Source organism: Podarcis pityusensis (genome assembly GCF_964106645.2).
Source record: "Podarcis pityusensis genome assembly, chromosome: 16".
Taxonomy (NCBI): Eukaryota; Metazoa; Chordata; class Lepidosauria; order Squamata; family Lacertidae; genus Podarcis; species Podarcis pityusensis.
The window spans coordinates 1,462,810-1,485,196 of record NC_138041.1 but is presented as its reverse complement, the minus strand read 5'-3'; positions in this window follow the sequence as shown (position 1 = coordinate 1,485,196).

Here is a 22,387-nt window from a genome sequence, read left to right as displayed (position 1 = left end):
TTAAAACTGTCTTCTTATTAGCTGCTCCCTGCTGTTCAGCTCAGGCCTCAGTAAAATAACATAGCATTTGGGGGTAAAGATGCAGCCCAGTAACCCACAACTGGAGGCCAAGATGGAGAAGATCTCCACAGCCACCATGTCTTTGCCCTTGGTGCTCAAGTAGGTTGGAACAAAGGACAACCACACACTGCAAAAGACCAACATGCTGAAGGTGATGAATTTGGCTTCATTGAAACTGTCAGGCAACTTTCTAGCTAGGAAAGCCACCGTGAAGCTCACCATGGCCAGCCAACCCATGAATCCCAGGACACAATAAAACATGATAGTGGAGCCTTCATTACATTCTAGTATTATTTCTTCAGTCATTGAGTCCATGTCAATGTCTGGGAAAGGAGGAGAAGTTGCCAGCCATATGCTACAGATTGTGGCTTGAATAAGGGAGCAGGAAAGAACAATGGAGCTGGCCAGTGGCTTCCCTACCCACTTCCTCATTCGGGACCCTGGCTTGGTGGCCATGAAAGCTAGAACCACAATGGCAGTTTTGGCCAATATGCAAGAAACTGCCACTGAGAAGATCATGCCAAAAGCAGTTTGTCGAAGGAGGCAGGTCACTTCCTCAGGCTGGCCAATGAAGAGCAGAGCACAAAGGAAGGAGAGCAGGAGGAAAAGGAGGAGAATATAAGTGAGGTTGCGGTTGTTGGCTTTAACTATGGGAGTATCTCTGTGCTTTGTGAATATTTGAAGTGCCAAAGCTGTGATGAAGGAAAAGAAGAGGGCAAACGTGGCCAAACTGATCCCCAACGGTTCTCCATAAGACAAGAATGTTTTGTCTTTGGGGAGACAGCCATCCTGTTCATTGTTTGCATATTGATCTCCAGGGCATTCTAAACAATCATTCATGTCTGAAAATGAAAAAGGAAGAAACAAATCTTATTTTTTTAAAAGGTCTTCTTTCCCCAAATTGGCACAGTGCATCTAAGAGATGCCAGAATGTATATTTGCTACTTCCACACTGTTTTCCCACTAGAGAAAGGAGCTTCTGATGCACAGGTAAAATTAAAGTGTGTGATGGATTCCTTACCCTCCTTGTTTGAGATCTTCCCTTCTGGACACGGAAGACAATCATAGCAGCAGAATGGCTTTCCTTCCTTCTTGTTCTTTCTATAACCTACATGACAATTCTCATTACACAGAGAAGTGGGTTGTACCTGTTCATAAATGAAAGAAGGAAATTGTTTAGGAGTTTGCATCTCATTGACCTATCGTCAAATAATAAAAACGACAGTAAAGCAATAGCTTGCTAGAGGTTTGTGCTTTTTTCTAAAGATGACCTTTAATCCAGCACTAATTATAGCATTGGAACTCCAGTACATTTCCCTTTATGAAAGCCATATTAGTAAGTATTTAAATTTCTACTGATATTAGCATGGCAGTGCTAATCTCTATCAAATTAGAAAATGTTCAGGTGAAAGCTTATTGGGTCAATATCTCATTATAGAAATTGCTCAAGCATTTTTGACATAAACATTGGCTCTTGATGCAATCTTTCAGTGCCGTTTGTTTCTAGAGTTACCTTCTTCATCACCTGCATGTGCCCTACAATTTACCGTATTTTTCACTCTATAGGACGCACTTTTCCCCCTCCAAAAATGAAGGGGAAATGTGTGTGCGTCCTATGGAATGAATGCAGGCTTCAGGCAGCCATCCGCAAGCCTTCGGAGTGCGGCGGGAGTTCCTGCTGTGCTCGGCAGGCTTGCGGATAGCTGCCTGTTCTGGAGGCTGGGGTCGGGGGAAGCTCGGGCTTCCCCGCCCCCAGCACCCAGCCCCGCAAGCTCCGGGAGCAGCAGCGAGGTTGCGCACAATCTTGCTGCCGCTCCTGGACCTGGGGTGCCATCAAATTGAGGAGGATTGAGCCCTCTGCTCACCAACTTCTGAGTAAATGGTCCAATCCTGACTGCAGGGGTCTGAAGTATGGTCTAAAGAAAGGTGGAGAGCATTTCTGACAGTATGTTCAATTGGAGTTTTAAGAACCCTAATCAAACATTGCCTTATCCCCACTTGATTTGGGGCCAAATAACTCCAGAATGGATTGGTGGTGTGCGCGCATGCAAAATACTAGGAAGGAAAGAAAAAAGAAAGGAGGAAGGAAGGAAGGATATTCTAATTAAAAGACATACTGGGCTACTTTGAATTTAATGGACTAGTGACACTCTGCAGCTCAGATACCTCTGCAAAGAGACTTGGAAACACAATAGCTTTCTTTCGAACAGACAGGTGTTTTCTCTAATATATCTAGTCTGATAATTGATGGTGATTCAATGTGTTGCAGTGAGGCAGATTTTGGACTGAGCAAAAAACTAGAGAAAATCCAGAACAACTTCGTACCTGGTTGAACCAGTTGGGCCACATGATACCATCATCATGAATGGTTAACCTCTTTTCTGGGGGAGCTTGTGGGTCCATTGTTCCAACTTTGGCTCTCAGAAATGACTGATTTGGGAATGTGACCCAATTTACTATATCAAATCCAGCTATTAATTTCCCATTTTGGTCAAAGGAAACTTCTTCCCCGGCACTATTATTAAATGAAACTCTTCCCAGAAAGTGGTGGACCTAAGTTTGAAGAGGAAAAAAAGCAATAAATGAAGATGCCAAAAATAATTAAATATAAATAATATTTGTACAAACAGAGCGTTTATCTTTAACATTTAAGAGGTATAGTTCATGGTCTCCTTAAAAGATGTATGTTAGTGTCTTTCTCTCTGTGTTTTTAATGCGTCTCTTTTAATGAGTCAATTTATCAAGCTTATCCAAAATGGATGGAGCTAAAAAGGAAAAACGAATTAATGAGCTGTACTATTTTCTAGAAAAGGGATGCGGGTGGCGCTGTGGGTAAAACCTCAGTGCCTAGGACTTGCTGATCGTATGGTCGGCGGTTCGAATCCCCACGGTGGGGTGAGCGCCCGTCGTTCGGTCCCAGCTCCTGCCCACCTAGCAGTTCGAAATCACCCCTAAGTGCAAGTAGATAAATAGGTACCGCTTTCTAGCGGGAAGGTAAACGGCGTTTCCATGCACTGCGCTGGTGCTGGCTCGCCAGAGCAGCTTTGTCACGCTGGCCACGTGACCCGGAAGTGTCCTCAGACGGCGCCGGCTCACGGCCTCTTGAGCGAGATGAGCACGCAACCCTAGAGTCGGACACGACTGGCCCGTACGGGCAGGGGTACCTTTATTTTCTAGAAAAAGAGGTGCTGGAACTCACCACAGACACCTCCCTCGTTCCCTTGGAATGGCAATGGTGCCCCCTGGAGAGGGGAGAGAACTGAGTTCCCCTGAGTTATGGCTGAAAAAAGCCCTGCTCATGAGGATATACAAAAGTTCGACATTGTGGAACACAATATTCATTTAAATGTTTTGTGAAGGCTAATTTCAATTGTAGCAATGTTCATTGTGAAGGTAAGATGTAGTTCTTTTAAGAATTACAGTTAGTCTTGGCCTAAATTTCATAGAACTTAGACCACAAATCTAAAATACTGGTGTCCATGTGTTTTATTATTCAACAACTGGGCGAGGGCTCAGGGCCTTGACACGCAGTGAGTTTCCCCTACTGACAGAGGTATTCAAGAAAAGTGCCCCCTTTGGCTGAGCTCCAGAGTTGATTACAGACATCTGTATTAACTGGAAGACAACATTACCTGCCATGGCTGAAGATCTGTAAGTTTCCCTCTCGCTCCACCTGCCATTGCTCTGCAATTTAACTTGGTGGACTGCATGGTGTGCAAAGCATGTGCCAAAATATAGATTGCATTGTAGATGCTGTAGCTGTGGGCTGTCATGCTCGTTTCAAAAACAGACCCAGGAAGGCTCTCAATATTCTCCTCCCCAGTGCAGAATTTGCCATCTTTCTTCTCTGAAGCAGGGTCAGGGAAACCACAATTAAATGCCTCTTCCCAGAAAACACTGAGAAAGCCATCTTCTTTTTCCAAGGTAGGCTTTCTCATCTGAATAAATTTATGGAACCCTGGAAGATCCTTAGAGTGAACTGCAAAGGATAGAGCCCCATGGAGGAATGTGATGTCCCAACCTCTTTGAATGGGAAATGAGGTGAAATCCATCTGGGCTGTCATAATCCAGACTTTTGTATTTCCTTGTATTGGCACATCATTTGTTTCTGCAAGTTTGGGTATCATTCTCATTACCATAATTGTTTGAATTTCACCATGCACAACCACAGCATTGGCAGTGCTTCCCACAATAATGCTGATTGTTTTCGAACCTTCTTCCACCATTTCATCAAACTCACCAGAAGAGGTAACCTTAGGGAAATTTTCTATAAAATCAAAGCAGATACCCTTCTGGGCAAACATGGGGAGAATATTTTGTACAAATCGCTCTCCAGTGTCATCTTGGACAAAAAGCACACCGATCCACACCCAACGGAAATGCAGCAGTAACTGGAGGATTCCCTCGTATTGCTGAGTCCCATCTGGGAATATCCAGTGGGTGAAAAGGGCTTGAAAGTCATTAGTCGTCAAAGGAGAAGATCCATAGATGAGCTGAAGAGGGTCATTGTTAAAATAAAGGGAGGAAAGATGATAACAAATGATGATATCAAAACACCAATTAGACTCAAAACCAGATTTCAATCTCTATTTAATTGGTATACAGTGGTACCCTGGGTTAAGAACTTAATTCGTTCCGGAGGTCCGTTCTTAACCTGAAACTGTTCTTAACCTGAGGTACCACTTTAGCTAATGGGGCCTCCTGCTGCCGCCACGCCGCCGGAGCACGATTTCTGTTCTCATCCTGAAACAAAGTTCTTAACCCAAGGTACTATTTCTGGGTTAGCGGCGTCTGTAACCTGAAGCATCTGTAACGTGAAGTATCTGTAACCCGAGGTTGCTGTTGTTTAGTCGTTTAGTTGTGTCCGACTCTTCGTGACCCCATGGACCAGAGCACGCCAGGCACTCCTGTCTTCCACTGCCTCCCGCAGTTTGGTCAGACTCACGTTTGTAGCTTCAAGAACACTGTCCAACCATCTCATCCTCTGTCGTCCCCTTCTTCTTGTGCCCTCAATCCTTCCCAACATCAGGGTCTTTTCCAGGGAGTCTTCTCTTCTCATGAGGTGGCCAAAGTATTGGAGCCTCAGCTTCACGATCTGTCTTTCCAGTGAGCACTCAGGGCTGATTTCCTTCAGAATGGATCACTTTGATCTTCTTGCAGTCCATGGGACTCTCAAGAGTCTCCTCCAGCACCAGAATTCAAAAGCATCAATTCTTCGGCGACCAGCCTTCTTTATGGTCCAGCTCTCATTTCCATACATCACTACTGGGAAAACCATGGTTTTAACTATATGGACCTTTGTTGGCAAGGTGATGTCTCTGCTTTTTAAAATGCTGTCTAGGTTTGTCATCGCCTTTCTCCCAAGGAGCAGGCATCTTTTAATTTTGTGACTGCTGTCACCATCTGCAGTGATCATGGAGCCCAAGAAAGTAAAATCTCTCACTGCCTCCATTTCTTCCCCTTCTGTTTGCCAGGAGGTGATGGGACCAGTGGCCATGATCTTCGTTTTTTTGATGTTGAGCTTCAGACCATATTTTGCGCTCTCCTCTTTCACCCTCATTAAAAGGTTCTTGTAACCCAAGGTACTACTGTATATTAACCAGGAGGATTTGCCTTTTTCATTATTTCTGTTTAAAAATCTAAACAGAAATAGATTTAGAATCTACAGATTTGGGAAATACTTGGCTATTAATGACTTCACATCAAATATAGCAATTTTGCAGTTAGGTTTATGGAAGAATTGGCTGCTTTTCACATCTAAAGAAAAGTAAAGGAAATAGCTGGTAAATGCTTGTTCAAAGAAAAGCCTGATAAAGCTTTCTCCCCCTGCTGCATGTAAGGTTTCTCGTCTGAATAAATTCTGGAACCTTAGATGATTCCTTGTGTCAACTGCGAAGGATAGAGAACCATGTAGGAAAGCTATTTCCCACCACCTTTGCATAGGTTATGATATGAAATCCATCTGGACTGTTCTAATTCCAAACTTTTGCCATGGTTAGTATTGGTACATCATCTGTTTCTGCAGTATTGAGCCACGTTCTCACTACCATACTGGTGTGATTTTCAACATTCCCACCACTTGGCTGTGCTTTCTATCACAACTATTTCAGGGCCATTCTCCACAATTTCACTGAACTAACCAGCAAGAGCTTGTTTATGGATCCCCCCCCATAAAATCAAAACAGATTTCCCAAACCTTGCACAAATAATGCTCAACTATCACCCATCAGATAAACCAAGCCAATCCACATCCATGTGAAATGCAGCTGTTGCTGAGCACCAGTTGAGAACATTTGGTGGCTAAAACCAGCTTGGATGCTTTCATTCATTACAAGGGAAGACCCATACAGCAGCTAAATGCATATTTTTTTAAACAACAACAACAATATTATTTGTATGCCATCCATCTGACTGGGTTGCCCAACCACTCTGGGCGGCTTCCAACAGAATATTAAAAACACGATAAATCATCAAACATTAAAAAACTTCCATAAACAGGGCTGCCTTCAGATGTCTTCTGAACAAGAGGAAAAGTGATACCAAAAAGTGATATCGAATATCACTTAAATGCAAATCCAGATTTCAATTTCAATTTGATCAACATTGATTAATCTGAAGGATTCACGTATTCTTTACCTCTGTTGATTTGGAAATGTTAAAGTTATTTTGGAAAATATTTCGATATAAGTGATTTTTCAGCAGGCATAGCAAACATACAGTTGTGGTGCCACAGGCCACAGATGTTTTATTACAGTCCTGAACAGCAGTAAAATGTCCAATGAAGAATTATTCCACCTGAGTTTTTAAGGATGTCTTGAACCGAAGCAGACATATTTTCCACAACCTACATTTTTGGCTGAGAAATACCAACCTATGCCCACTTTGCCATTCAATTACCAGCACGCAACCCAATGAGATTTAGTCAAAGGCAACTGTAAATGGCTTTCATGATGACCCATGTTCCATGCAGAACTCTTACTCTTGGCATCTTGTACATAGACAGGATGGTTGACATGTGGATACGTAAATCAGAGTTTGCCCCCCCAATGACCACCTTTGGAGTCTCCTGAACATCACACTTGTAGTTGGGGAGGAGTCTTTCTTGGCTAGAGAGAAGTTCCATGGCTGCTTGGTAGGTCCAGCTTGGATTGAAATGGCTGTTATAGATGTGGAAACCCAGAGACATATTGGGCAATATTTGGGGATTTTCATTTATCTCTTTCACAGCAAATGCCAAAGCCAGGATATGCTGGTAGAGTTGTGTCATTGGTCTGTATGGAGAGTGACATAGTGCATAACAGTTCACATTCACAAAAAATGGATTTCATTCCCACAGTGAAGGAAAGTGTGTGGATATATTGAAACACAATATTGAAACCTGGATGTTTTGCTGCGCTGAATATCTAACTCCTGCCACCGCATAGGCAGCCTGCCCCTGATTGCTACTAGTTCTGTTCTACAGAGGAGGAGGAGGAGGAAGTCTGGTTACCAAAAGCTTACAATAAAATCACTTCTAAGTCTGAATGAATTATGACTTTGCTTGGATTAAAGTCAAATATTCAATAAGAAATCCTTAGCTCACCATGGTAAATGAGCAGAAAGCCTTAACAAAGTGAATGGGGATGTTATCTTCTTACTGCCTTGCAATTATTATTTTTAAAAAACTGAACATTGGTATAAGCCTACCGTATAAGAAGAAAAAGTTTACCACAAACTGGGTGTGAGCTATCAGGTCTGCCCCCATGTCTCACAAACACCAGAACTACGTGGAAGGAAAAGGGTGGTAGGAATTCATACACACGTGGCCAATATTATGAAAACATTTTGGAAAATATTTCTGTATCTCTGGCTCACAACATCAGTAGTTTTTAGATCAATACCATAAATATATATAGCATTAGAATGATAATATAATGCAACAGTGTTGAATTATCCTTATTCTATCAACAGTTATACCCAAATAAAAATGTTATACACAGAAAACCATGATAAAAGGTATTTCATAGCTTTTCATTATTTCTTTTGCTGCCATTACAGCCCAACAATGGCATCCCATGGAGTAAACCAAAGATTTCAGTTTGTCAGTTGTTATAATGTGAAACCGAGATTGCATTATTGCGTCTATCAGTTGTGCTTTATTCCTTGGCTGCTTCTGACTAAAATTGTTTCTTAATCAGCTCCACAGATTTTCAGTTGGATTCAGGTCAGGGCTATTCAGCACAGTTTGTGGCATTATATTCTGCATTAGGCGATCTTTCTAATAATATTTAATTTCATGGCATTAGTACTGTTGTTACGAGCTGCCAAACCTTAGAAATACAGCTTTTCCTAAAGTTTTCCACAATTTTGGCCACTAGTGTAATGAGCATAACCTTCATCATATGTCAAATGCAGAAATATATTCATTACAGATATACGATAAGGTTTTTAAGGATACACACACACACACACACACACACACACACACACACACACATTTCCTTACAGAATGTCATCAAAGAGTTCAGGTGTAGGAAGTTCAGTGAAGGCTATGCTTGAAGTTATATAGATTTGAGACATAATGCCAGCAATAACAACATCTCCAGACTGGAAATATTTGTGAAGAATAGGAAGAGGGTCACTGATGGAACATGGAGCAACAGCAGCCTTGCACTCATCTGGAGGAAGCAGCACTGACGCCAACATCATGGAAAGTACCATCCTGCCCAGAGCATGGTAGGAGCAAGAGGAATTTTTTAGGCAACAATTCATCTCTTTGCCCATTTTCATCTGAGTGATACTGAGCAGCAAAGTCTCACCGGGATGGTTACGAAAGCCAGATTTTTGCAGGAAAAAGTATCAATGATCAGTCTGACAGAGCCCTTGGTGTAAGGCCAAGCTCTGAACATCACAGGAGATATTAATAGTATCTGCAAGTCTTGATTCATCGTTTTCATGCAGCTACTGGAACTCCCCAAAGAGTCAAAGAAATGATCATGATTTCTTTGATAATTACTTAATCAACTTTGCTGGGTTGTTGCTTCTTGGTGATGTGCAGTGGGGAGATGTTTATTACATCATAGCCAAAGTCTCAGCTGGTCCCCCTCAGTAGGGAGGAATAAGAGTTTAATGAGATTCAGCAAAATGAGAGAGAAAAGTCACCTAGAAAACTGTGTGAAAGAAGAAAATTTATAATAAAAGAATAACTGCTTTGCAGCCAATAATTTAAAGAGGTAGAATAAAACTTTGCACAACCTTTAAATTGAGTCAGTTTATCAAGCTTATCAATTATCTATTATATTAACTAACACCATATGGACAATTATGGACATACCATAATTTTAAATTAAAATTCAATAATCAAATTTAGATTTAGAAATCTGTTAATTCAGTGATTTAGGCTCTTTCTCAATGAGGTTTAAAATGTTCAAGACTCCAATACAGTGGTACCTCAGGTCACCTACGCTTCAGGTTACAGAGGCTTCAGGTTACATACTCTGCTAACCCAGAAATAGTGCTTCAGGTTAAGAACTTTGCTTCAGGATAAGAACAGAAATTGGGCTCCGGCGGCACGGCAGCAGCAGGAGGCCCCATTAGCTAAAGTGGTGCTTCAGGTTAAAAACAGTTTCAGGTTAAGAACAGACCTCTGGAACGAATTAAGTACTTAACCTGAGGTACCACTGTATAGCAGTCAATTCTGAACAAGTTATGTCCAAAGAAGTAAGGCAATACTACATAAATATTCTTATTTCTATTTTCTGGTGCTGAAAAACTGTAGGTTGTATTTTTCTAACTAGATTGACCACCACCAAATTCTGAGGCCTGAGACCATATTGTAAACAACATGTTTGATCTTGTGATCTTGTGGGGAACTTGATCTGAAAGGTGTCCTGGATCTTTAGGTGCAGCATATCTCTCAGTCATCTGATATCGCAGTGACATCAGATAACCTATTTATCTCACATGAATGATCAGCTGATCATTGGGGTTGAAAATCTCCAAATATGGCACTCTGCAACCCCTTGCAATCAGTTGATCATTGGGGCTTGCATGCTGGTACTCACAGAGCTATGGCAGCCTTCATGATCAGCTGACTGTTGGGGCTTCCATAGCACCATGAAAGCTGATTTGCAAGCCTGAACTATCAGCTCATCACCAGCACTTGTAGAGCACTTTGCACAGGGCTTTGTAGGTGCTCCTGACAGCTGATGGAATCTACAAACCCTCATCAGCCCAGCCACTCATTATCTGTCCCGCAGCTGACATCAGATATATCACATCAGATATAGCATATCTGTCAGGGACTGGCCAGATGAGGAGGAGGAATGGTGGTGGCCTCCATCTCAAGAGGCTTCCAGGCAGGAGGCAGATGAAGATTGCATGGACCCAGGTGTGCGGCGATGGCAAACAGGAGGAGGAGGAGGAACAGGAGAAAGGAACAGGAGCAAGCCAGCATATGTTCTAATCCTGAACAGAGACAGAAGTCAGAAGTGGTAGAAACAGTACAGCAGACCATGTCACCTGAAAGCCTGGTAGCTCCTCCTTCACAGTAGGCGGTAAGGACCAGTTTGGAAGCTAGGAAGTGTTTTGGTGTTTTGCAGTGTTTGGGCATCTTTTGTCCCAACATATCTAAGCACCAAAGGGGAAAAAACCTGGTGGCTGTGGAGATCTTCTCCATCTTGGCCTCCAGTGTTGGGATGCTGAGCTGTATCTTCCCCCCTAAATGTTATATAATTATCTTGAGACATGAAATGAACAATAAAGAACAGTTGGAAAAAAAATAAGTATCAGTCTAACAACTGAAATCATTATATTCAAATGTGGATACTTTTTTAAATGTTTCAAGGTTTGTTTGGTTGAGATGAGCAACAGAAAGAGTTCAACTCTCAGGAATCCTTATTTTTAGAATGAGATTATTATTATTATTCTGCATAATACAGTGTGATAGCGGCTACAGAAAATACAAATTGAATGGGTAGAATACAGAGTCCTCTGTGGGTGGACTCTTCTTAGCCCTTACCACCCACAGCAGAGTGTAGCTCTCCTGAGTTCTCACCCGGAACCGTTACTTTCTCCTCTCACCCTGGGAGACAAACATTACTGATGGAGAAAATAATAATGTAATATTGCATCATGTTGTGGTTCCATTTTCTTTTCAATCTATGGCCTAGCTAAACTGAAAAGACCTGGACCTATCCACCTTTTACTGTACAGTACTAGCTGCTTTTAGGTACTGTACGTAACAAATGTCCATTCCAGAACACTAAGGCAAAAATGGCAATTATGGCAATTACGATTTACCTTGAATTGTTTTGTAGCCAGACAAAAAAGAATATTGGGAGATATTTAACAAATAGGAAAATTAGTCAAAGTCTTAGTAAGGAAATATGGCTATATGTGATCACATGATATTATGATGAGAGTTGATCTGAAGCGCCAAATGGTTTTGATTTGTTCAGGATGATGACATTGGGTTGCATCTATTAAGATTGCTGTGATCCTTCGATTAGTGAATAGCAATCATGTGTGTAATTTGAAAGTATATAAAAAACATTGCTTTGGATGTGGTTCTTTGCAGCCTCCTCCTTATTTTTGAGGCTGTCTCGCTCAATAAAGGCCTATATCTTCACTTGGTGTCTGCATCCTCTTCTGTTGGGTTTCTGTGAAGGTAACCTCCAGGCTAGGAACCCCCTTTAAAATTTCACCAACATTACCCTGTCTCTCAGGGTCCTCCATCAACCATCTACCATCTCCATGAGCTTACAATCTCTGGACCTTAATAAAGGCACCAGACATAGGACTCCAATGAAAGAACAAAAGAAAAAGAAAGAGGCAATAAGAAGAGAGTGAAAAAATAAGTAAATAGGAGAGAGAGAGAGAGAATAATTATGAATTTGTGGGTGGCTGTGTATGTACAAAGTTGAGTTTGGGAGTAGGAAAGAGAATTCTCAGCATTGTGCCCTAATACAGTATTGTGCTCCCTAGCTGGGGCTGGCTCTCCTAGGTATTTGGGGAGAGAGAGAGAGAGAGAGAGAGAGAGAGAGAGAGAGAGAGAGAGAGGGAAGACCAAAAGAAATATTAGAGAAAGATACAAAAAGAAAACTTCATTTTTTTCATCTTCTGTCTATCTCCAGTAGCCTGTTGTTGTTGTTGTTTAGTTGTTTAGTCGTGTCCGATTCTTCGTGACCCCCTGGACCAGAGCACACCAGGCACTCGTGTCTTCCACTGCCTCCCACAGTTTGGTCAAACTCATGCTGGTAGCATCAAGAACACTATCCAACCATCTTGTCCTCTGTCGTCCCCTTCTCCTTGCGCCCTCCATCTTCCCAACATCAGGGTCTTTTCCAGGGAGTCTTCTCTTCTCATGAGGTGGCCAAAGTCTTGGAGCCTCAGCTTCAGGATCTGTCCTTCCAGTGAGCACTCAGGACTGATTTCCTTCAGAATGGAGAGTCTCCTCCAGCACCATAATTCAAAAGCATCAATTCTTCGGCGATCAGCCTTCTTTATGGTCCAGCTTTCACTTCCATACATCACTACTGGGAAAACCATAGCTTTTACTATACGGACCTTTGCTGTAGCCTACCTGCTCCTAATTATGAATTGGTGGAGGGCTGTGTGTGTACAAAGTTGAGTTTGGGAGCAGGAAAGAGAATGCTCAGCATTGTGCCCTAAGATAGTAGTGTGCTAGGGCTGGCTGTCCTAGGTATTTGGGAGAGAGCTCTTACTCCCTTGCTATTCAAGACACTACTTTATCTGGACCTGACTGTCAGTTTGCATTTCTCGGTACAGAAAGTATTGATCTGATGTGTAGAGATCTTTCCTATTCTAATTAATTCAAGAGGTTTCTGGGAGCTTCTCCGTGTGAAAGAAACAAGCAGAAGGTTCCTGATGTTTGGGTTATTCCTTCAGAGAAGCTGAGTACAGCTGGCTTAGACTGGTTCTAGATTCAGCCGTGTTGGTCTGATGCAGTCGAAATATACAGCCATATATATTCTAGTAGCACCTTAGAGACCAACTACATTTGCTCTAGGTATAAGCTTTCGTGTGCATGCACACTTCTTCAGATACTGGTTCAGTAATCTCTTCTGTCAACATAATGCTGACTATAATAAGAGACCAGAAGGAACCTGGGTTTCACACTTTCTCTTTCTATCTCTTCAGGTGCAGTGTTCTGTATATAGGGTTGAGGTTTAGTCTTATTATAATTTATTGTAAATTTAAATTAAGTCTGCTGCAACTGGAATTCTTATGGACTGCACCAATCCTGAATGTATTGGATTTGTGACCATTATGCTCATTTGCCTTCAGAAGCAGTAAAGCTCTGCTGGATGGAATATTAATTGCCTCTGGTCTATTTTTGGGGAATCCTGCAATGTGTTTAAGTTTTTACTCTGCTAACTATACATTGGAGTTCTACTCTGGATCAATGTTGAGTAGAATTCCATGACATTCCCTTGCACATTGAAAACATTTTTCTGTACAGTGAATCGCTTCTTCTGGAACATTGTTGAAGGTCAGTGCTTCCACTCTATGGGCCAGTTAACCCATTGCTATTTCTACACCCATCCAGACCTTCCTGAGCCCAAAAGTTTTGCCTGATCCACAATGGAACAGAGAAGGTTCTTGTCAAGAGTGAGAAAACATGTTTTGTTCACTGCAGATGGTGCCACGAAGAGTGCAATGCTCCAGGGACTGTGAAACACACAATTATCTCAGTTCACTGTGATTCACTCTTCCTTTGGCAATATCCACATGGCATTTTGAAGTCCATAGACCATAAAGAAAATTCAGAATCCTTATTAAATGCAACCCCAGTGCCAACAAGAACTGTTCTACCTAGAGACCAGAGCTGGGGCAGCAATGGGTGCTAAAATCATCTGACAGTGGATGATGGTAATGAGCCTAGATAGAACATGGTGATTTAGAGTTAAGAGAAGAAGATTTTCATCACAAAATGTTAGTGTTGTTCTTGTTGCCGTTACTCATAGTGTTCCCTCTGACTGACCCCATTCACGTCCAACACCAGTATTATCAGCCAGGGCACTTCATCATCGGTTGTATCACTTCACAAATGCTAGCACCATCCTTCACTCCACTAAACTTCAAGGAGAACCCACGGGAAATGTTTGTCGAGGATTATGTGTAAGAACATTTTTTATATATATCTCTGAAGTGAGGGGGAGCCCTAAGTTATAATAATCATCACAACCAGGTAACAGGGGCAACCGGGATGTTCAGAAAGCTGTCTACACAGAGGTGGAGGGTGCCGAATAGGACTTGTGGGGCTGAAGGGAGTGGGGGGTGGGAGTAGATAGAATCAGAGTAAATGACAAGCAGAACCACTCCCTGGACTGGCTGTAAGAAGAAAGGGGGAGAAAATGGATTCAATCACCTTTTAAAGGCAACCCTATGTAATCCAAACCTTCTGAAACACAGGCATCCTTGAAATTCATATTATTATTTTTCTTGTGAGAATGGAAATGCCATTGTGCTCAGCATCCACTGACAACCTTCCCTGCCATAAATATCTCTAATCCACTTTTGAAGCCATCCATGTCCATTACCATCACCAGCTCCATAGTTTATGTATGTGCTGTGTGAAGAAACATCTTCTTTTGAATTTCCAACATCTTCAAAAATTGAGATTCATAAAGTGTCCCCAAATTCTTGTCTGTTGAGATAGAGGATATTCCCCCACCTGCTTTCTCCATGCCAGATTCAAGACCTTCCAAGACCTTCAATGCCAACCTTTCCATGAGAATAATGTATTTGATTTATCCTGTGTTCTACTTTTGAATTCTTACCTGATGCTCATCACAGTTTCAAATAGAAGCATATTCTTAAAAGTGGCAATTGAAATGTTTAGGGGCATGGCTTCTTAGGAAAGCATATATATGTGTTAGAAATATTACTGAGTTTCATAAAAGAAGCAACACACTTATTCAAAATGAGAGTTAACAAAATACTAAATTGAGAAAACTGCGCCTCACATAAATGTTTTGGATTTCATGCGGAATATGCTATCGTTAGTTCCATCTAAAACTTGACTTACTTCATTCTTAAATAACTTGTGGAATAAATAAAGCTATGTCCTTATGCATTTTTGCTTCCCATTCTGTTTTTGGTGGAAATTGAGATTTGTTTCCTATAGCGACCTTGACATAGTCTTGCTGCAACAATTTCAGTTCTCTTTGTTTTTGACTACCTTTAGGGTACTTTTCTCCTCCCAGACTAAGTATACCTGTCTAGTGCGGATTGTGCTGCACCAGATACTTCAGCAACAGCGGGTGAGTCCATCACATTCATCATCTTTCTCTTGTTTCAGCACAGTACCCAAAAACTACCAGCATGTCCTTTCCTTAGTCTTTGCTGTGAAGGAGGTCAATCAGAACCCCAAGATTTTACCCAATATCACTTTGGGGTTCCAGATCTATGACAGCTACCTCAATGCAAGGATGACTTATCAGAATACTTTGAATCTTCTGTTTCGCCAGAAGAGGACTGTCCCCAACTACAAGTGTGGTGTTGAGAAGAACCTGATTGCTGTCATTGGAGGCCTTGACCCTGAGACTTCTTTCCACATGGCCTCCATCTTGGGCCTTTATAAGGTTTTCCAGGTAAGAAGAGTGTGGACGGAATTAAGATTACACAACTATGGCATGATTCAGACTTAATGTATAATCTCGGGGCATTAAGTAGGGGAAAAGGAAAGGGTGAGAAGGACCAGTAAGAGAAACAAGACAGATGGGTCTTCCTTGTTCTTAAAATATTTTTTAGTGAAAGCCAATCCAGGATTCAAGCTAATGTAGTACCCACAACCTCTCTTTTACGCCTTACCCTCCTAGAATACCACAGAGACTTCATTTGAAAGGTAAGGATTTTAAAAATCCATTCCTTGTTCTCTAGGTCACTTATTCTTCATTTAATCCGGTGGTGAGTGACAAAGACCGCATTTATTCCTTATACCAAATGGCCCCCAGTGAAGCACATCAATACACTGGGATTGTCCAGCTTCTTCTGTTTTTCCAGTGGAAGTGGGTTGGAATCCTTGTCACAGATGATGAGCTAGGTGAAACCTTTGTGAAAAAGTTGACCCACCTGCTGTTCCTGAGCGACGTGTGTGTAGCTGTCACTGAAAGAATGCCAAACCCCAGTGGCTTTTTTGATCCTTCTCAGATGATTGACAACTTTCAAAATAAGGCCAAGTCCCTAAGCGAAACAAATGTGGTTGTATTTGTTGTAAGTGCGGATACTCACACCAGGACATGTCTGCAGTGGTTGCTAATGGTAACTGTGATGCTCAGTTTGAGGCCTTTAAACAAGGTGTGGGTTTTGACTGCTGACTGGGATATCTCTGCAGAAACATTCCACAGAGATCTGGATATTCAAAGCTTCCATGGTGCCTTATCCTTTGCCATCCATTCCAATGAGGCTGAGGGGTTCCACAATTTTCTCCTGAACCTCAATCCTCACTCTGATGCTGATGACTTTCTCAGGCTCTTCTGGGAACAAGCATTTGGTTGTGAGTTTCTAGATGTGGATTTGGACCAAAGCTGCACAGGTGAAGAGAAACTGGAGAGTCTTCCTGGGATTTTTTTTGAAATGCAAATGACCAGCCAAAGCTACAGCATCTACAATGCTGTCTATGCTGTGGCACATGCTTTGCATGCCATGTGTGTATCCAGAAGAAAAAATGGAGAAATGGTGCTTCCAAAATATCGGGGACGTCATGAGCCACAACATTTCCAGGTAAGGTCTCACTTGGAAAGGCAGATCTAACTGACAGAAATCATTACAGAGAGAACAGGCTAAACTTCAGCATCTAGAATCATAGAATCATAGAGTTGGAAGAGACCACAAGGGCCATCGAGTCCAACCCCCTGCCAAGCAGGAAACACCATCAGAGCACTCCTGACATATGGTTGTCAAGCCTCTGCTTAAAGACCTCCAAAGAAGGAGACTCCACCACACTCCTTGGCAGCAATTTCCACTGTTGAACAGCTCTTACTGTCAGGAAGTTCTTCCTAATGTTTAGGTGGAATCTTCTTTCTTGTAGTTTGGATCCATTGCTCCGTGTCCGCTTCTCTGGAGCAGCAGAAAACAACCTTTCTCCCTCCTCTATGTGACATCCTTTTATATATTTGAACATGGCTATCATATCACCCCTTAACCTCCTCTTCTCCAGGCTAAACATGACCAGCTCCCTTAGCCGTTCCTCATAAGGCATCGTTTCCAGGCCTTTGACCATTTTGGTTGCCCTCCTCTGGACACGTTCCAGTTTGTCAGTGTCCTTCTTGAACTGTGGTGCCCAGAACTGGACACAGTACTCCAGGTGAGGTCTAACCAGAGCAGAATACAGTGGCACTATTACTTCCCTTGATCTAGATGATATACTCCTATTGATGAGGCCCAGAATTGCATTGGCTTTTTTAGCTGCCGCGTCACACTGTTGGCTCATGTCAAGTTTGTGGTCAACCAAGACTCCTAGATCCTTTTCACATGTACTGCTCTCAAGCCAGGTGTCACCCATCTTGTATTTGTGCCTCTCATTTTTTTTTGCCCAAGTGCAATACTTTACATTTCTCCCTGTTAAAGTTCATCTTGTTTGTTTTGGCCCAGTTCTCTAATCTGTCAAGGTCGTTTTGAAGTGTGATCCTGTCCTCTGGGGTGTTAGCCACCCCTCCCAGTTTGGTGTCATCTGCAGATTTGATCAGGATGCCCTTGAGTCCATCATCCAAGTCGTTGATAAAGATGTTGAATAAGACCGGGCCCAAGACAGAACCCTGTGGCACCCCACTAGTCACTCTTCTCCAGGATGAAGAGGAACCATTGATGAGCACCCTTTGGGTTCGGTCAGTCAGCCAGTTACAAATCCACTGAGTGGTAGCATAGTCAAGACCGCATTTTACCAGCTTCTTTACAAGAATATCATGGGGCACCTTGTCAAATGCCTTGCTGAAATCAAGGTAGGCTACATCCACTGTGTTCCCTTCATCTACCAGGCTTGTAATTCTGTCAAAAAACGAGATCAGGTCAGTCTGACATGACTTATTTTTCAGAAATCCATGCTGACTATTGGTGATCACAGCATTCCTTTCGAGGTGCTCACAGACTGTTTGCTTAATGATCTGCTCCAGAATCTTCCCTGGTATTGATGTCAGACTGACTGGGCGGTAATTATTTGGGTCCTCTCTTTTCCCCTTTTTGAAAATAGGGACAACATTTGCCCTCCTCCAGTCTGCCGGGACTTTGCCTGTTCTCCAGGAATTCTCAAAGATGACTGCCAGTGGTTCTGAGATCACATCTGCCAGTTCTTTTAATACTCTTGGATGCAGTTCATCTGGCCCTGGAGACTTGAATACATCTAAACTAGCCAAGTATTCTTGTACTATCTCCTTAGTTATTCTGGGCTGTGTTTCCTTTGCTGAATCATTTGCTCCAAATTCTTCAGGTCGGGCATTGTTTTCTTTATCGGAGAAGACTGAGGCAAAGAAGGCATTGAGGAGTTCAGCCCTTTCTGTGTCCCCTGTTTGCATTTCACCATCTTCTCCTCTGAGTGACCCCACTGTTTCTTTGTTCTTCCTTTTGCTACGAACATACCCATAAAAGCCTTTTTTGTTGCTTTTAACCTCTCTAGCAAGCCTGAGTTCATTCTGTGCTTTAGCTTTTCTGACTTTGTGTCTACATGTGCTGGCTATTTGTTTGAATTCCTCTTTGGTGGTTCCCCCCTTTTCCATTTTTTGTACACATCCTTTTTTAATCTTAACTCAGTTAAAAGTTCTTTAGATAGCCACCCTGGCTTCTTTAGGCACCTTCCATGTTTCCGTCTCATTGGTATTGCCTGACGTTGTGCTTTTAGTATCTCCCTCTTAACAAACTCCCAGCCATCATGAACCCCTTTTCCTTTTAGTATTACTGTCCATGGGATCTCACCCAGCACTTCCCTAAGTTTTATGAAGTCGGCTTTCTTAAAGTCAAGAAATTGAGTCCTAGTATGTTTGGCTGCCCCTTTCCGCTATATAGTAAACTTCAGAAGAGCATGATCACTCGCGCCTAATGATCCTTCCACTTCTACCCCACTAACCAGGTCATCAACATTGGTTAGGACCAGATCTAAAATGGCTGTTCCTCTTGTTGCTTCTCCCACTTTCTGGACAATGAAGTTGTCTGCGTATGAACAAATAAGAGGTGTCCTCTTTTCTTTAATGTGTCTCTGCTTAAATAATAAAAAACTAGGTCTCTTTTCCCTTCCATGGCAAATCTGCTGATTCTCTAGCTGCCTTCATAATTGCTTCTTTTTGTGAGGAATGTGCCACTTTTCCTACACTCTCACGAGGCCAGTGTCCTGGGGGTGGTGATGGTGGCAGGATCCTGGGCATTCCATTCTCTCTATGTGTATTGGACTCATGTTTATGATGGGGAATTGCTAATTTAACCAGTCCACAAAAAACACTTTCCTGTCACCTCTATTAGTGCATTTGGGGCTCCTTTCACCTTCAGATGCTCTCATCTACTCCATTCCTCCCAGGCCTGGGGGGATGCAGGGGTACGCATACCCCTAAACATTTTGTGAATCTGGTCTCACTGAGGGGCAGTATTTCAATGAGTGGGAAAATGAGAGTAGCCCTAAACATTTTTTTAAAAGAAAAAAGCACTGTCTGCAGTACTGAACTACTCTTATTCATCCCCACCCCTTTCAAGATGTGAATGATTGCTTCCACTGTCAAGAACATCTGTATCCTAACAAAGAGAAAACCCAATGCCTTCCCAAAAGAGAAAACTTCCTGTCTTATGGAGAAACTTTTGGCATCAGCTTGGGTCTTTTGGCTCTGGCTCTTTCTGCAACCACAGCCTTGGTGCTTGGAATCATCATCAAAAACCGGAACACTCCCATTGTCAAAGCCAACAACCGGAATCTCACCTACACGCTGCTCGTCTCTCTCCTGCTCTGCTTCCTCTGCTCTTTGCTTTTCATTGGCCAGCCTCAGACATGGACCTGCACGCTAAGACAAACTGCTTTCGGGATCATCTTCTCAGTAGCCGTTTCTTCGGTCTTGGCCAAAACCCTCACTGTGGTTCTGGCTTTCGTGGCCACCAAGCCAGGATCCAAGATGAGGAAATGGGTGGGGAAAAGATTGTCCATCTCTATCGTTCTTGGCTGCTCCTTTATCCAAACAAGCATTTGTATAGTCTGGCTATGTAGCGACCCTCCTTTCCCAGATCGGGACATGCACTCTCTGCCGGACCAAATAATCGTGGAATGCAATGAAGGCTCGGTCAACATGTTCTACTATGTTCTTGGTTACATGGGGCTGCTGGCTCTTGTCAGCTTCATTGTGGCTTTCTTTGCTCGGAAGCTGCCGGACGTTTTCAACGAAGCCAAATTCATCACTTTCAGCATGTTGGTGTTTTGCAGTGTTTGGGTGTCTTTTGTTCCAACCTATCTAAGCACCAAAGGGGAAAACCTGGTGGCTGTGGAGATCTTCTCCATCTTGGCCTCCAGTGCTGGGATACTGAGCTGTATCTTTTCCCCTAAATGTTACATAATTATCTTGAGACCTGAACTGAACAATAAGGAGCAGCTAAAAAGAAAGTAAAAATTTAACATTTGATTATATTTCCCTAGCAAAATCTAAAATGGATTAGTAGGCTGGAATTTTCATCCCAAAATGTATACGCTTGTTTATTAAATGTTGACTAATGTTACAGTTTTGATACCGACCTGACTGCTGCCTACCAAGGCAAGAAATATATCCATCATGAGCTGTTCAACACACACTTTTTCTTCAGGGCATACCAGCTCTTCCATCTTAAACTGAGATCCAGTTATTCAGCCCTAACGCCTTGCCTCAGATGCCATTGCTAGGTCCTCAACAAGGACACTAAACAAGGCCAGAGATGAGTGCATGAAAAGCCATCAAATCACTGCTGGTACCATCTGGGTCTCTCATTACTTGTTTTCCTGATACCAGGCAGATTGAGGTTCTTACTCTGAGAATCTTTGAAACCAGAACTGAACAATAAGGAGCAGCTAAAAAGAAGGTAAAAAATTAACATTTGAATATATTTCCCTAGAAAAATCTAAAGTTGATTACTAGGCTGGATCACGTTATGTTTTGGCATTTTCAAACAGCTACTTTTTGTTTTGAATGCTTTTCTGCTGGGGCCTTGCTTTTCTATTAGGCAGGCTTAGGGAATTGCCTCAGGTAGAGGAGCAGCCTAGTTATCTCCTTCTGTACAAGCCCACTCTCCCTGTATCTGGACATAGTTTGGAATAGTCTCCCTGTTCCCAAAATCCACAAAGAAGTAGTGCATAGCATAGGTTGTCCATTCATTACTGCAGGGGGCACAGTTTGTAGGAGATTAGATTAGCAGGAAAAGCATTAATTTTTGTAAGTGATTAAAAATTAATTCTTTCATTTCTTTTTTTAAAAAAAAGAAAGGCTTCTCACATAGGATATTCATCACTAAGAATTATTACTTTCATATTGATATTTAATGTTTTGTCCTAAGGGGGGGGGGGAGATGAATTGTAGCACTGGCATTTTTATCCCAAGCATGCTCTGCTTCCTCATATATTTGATATTGGGAGTCACTGTAGCTTGCCCTAAATTCCCCTTCTCTGTCCTGCTGGTGCAGCTAGAAGGGATCAGGGAGATCTGCTGAATTGAGAAGTTCTGAGACCTTAGAGAGCAATTCTTTGTAATAGTGTGAGTTGTTTCATAAGGGGACAGGTGGTCTTGCATGCTAGTAGAACCCCCTTCATTAAAAGTTTCTATGCAGATGATGGATAGCCAGCTTTGGGGGGTGAAAACTCCACAGTATCCACTGTCCCTCATTCCAAGGAAATTGAACCCTGGGTAGGAAGCTGGAACCCCTGGAATCGCACACTGCTCAGGGATTGGGGTGGAATGAAGCAGAGGAGAGGTGTGTGTGTCTTGATGCAACTGAATGGTTGTGTGCTAGTCACACAAGAGGTTTGCCTATGGTTCAGGTGCTTCATCAGGGTAAAAACAAAAGGTAAATCCATCAGTGACTTGTAAAGGGAGATGTAAACTTGGATGCCTCAACAGAACTTCAACAAGTGCATAAAAGGGCTGTTAGATTCATATCACATGATCAAATGGAAGAGTTTTCTTTCTTTTTTCTAATTTTCTAATTCCCAACATTCAGAAGATCTGCCTAGTGTACATGTATAAAAACTAAACTCATTGATGATGTGTATAGATTCAGAAATGCTCTGTGTAACCTTAGTTTATGTACCTAACACCTGAAAATAAAAAGACATCAATATCACACGAAAAGGGAAATAAGTCTCTTAAGAGAGAGAGAAAAAACAGGGAAACTA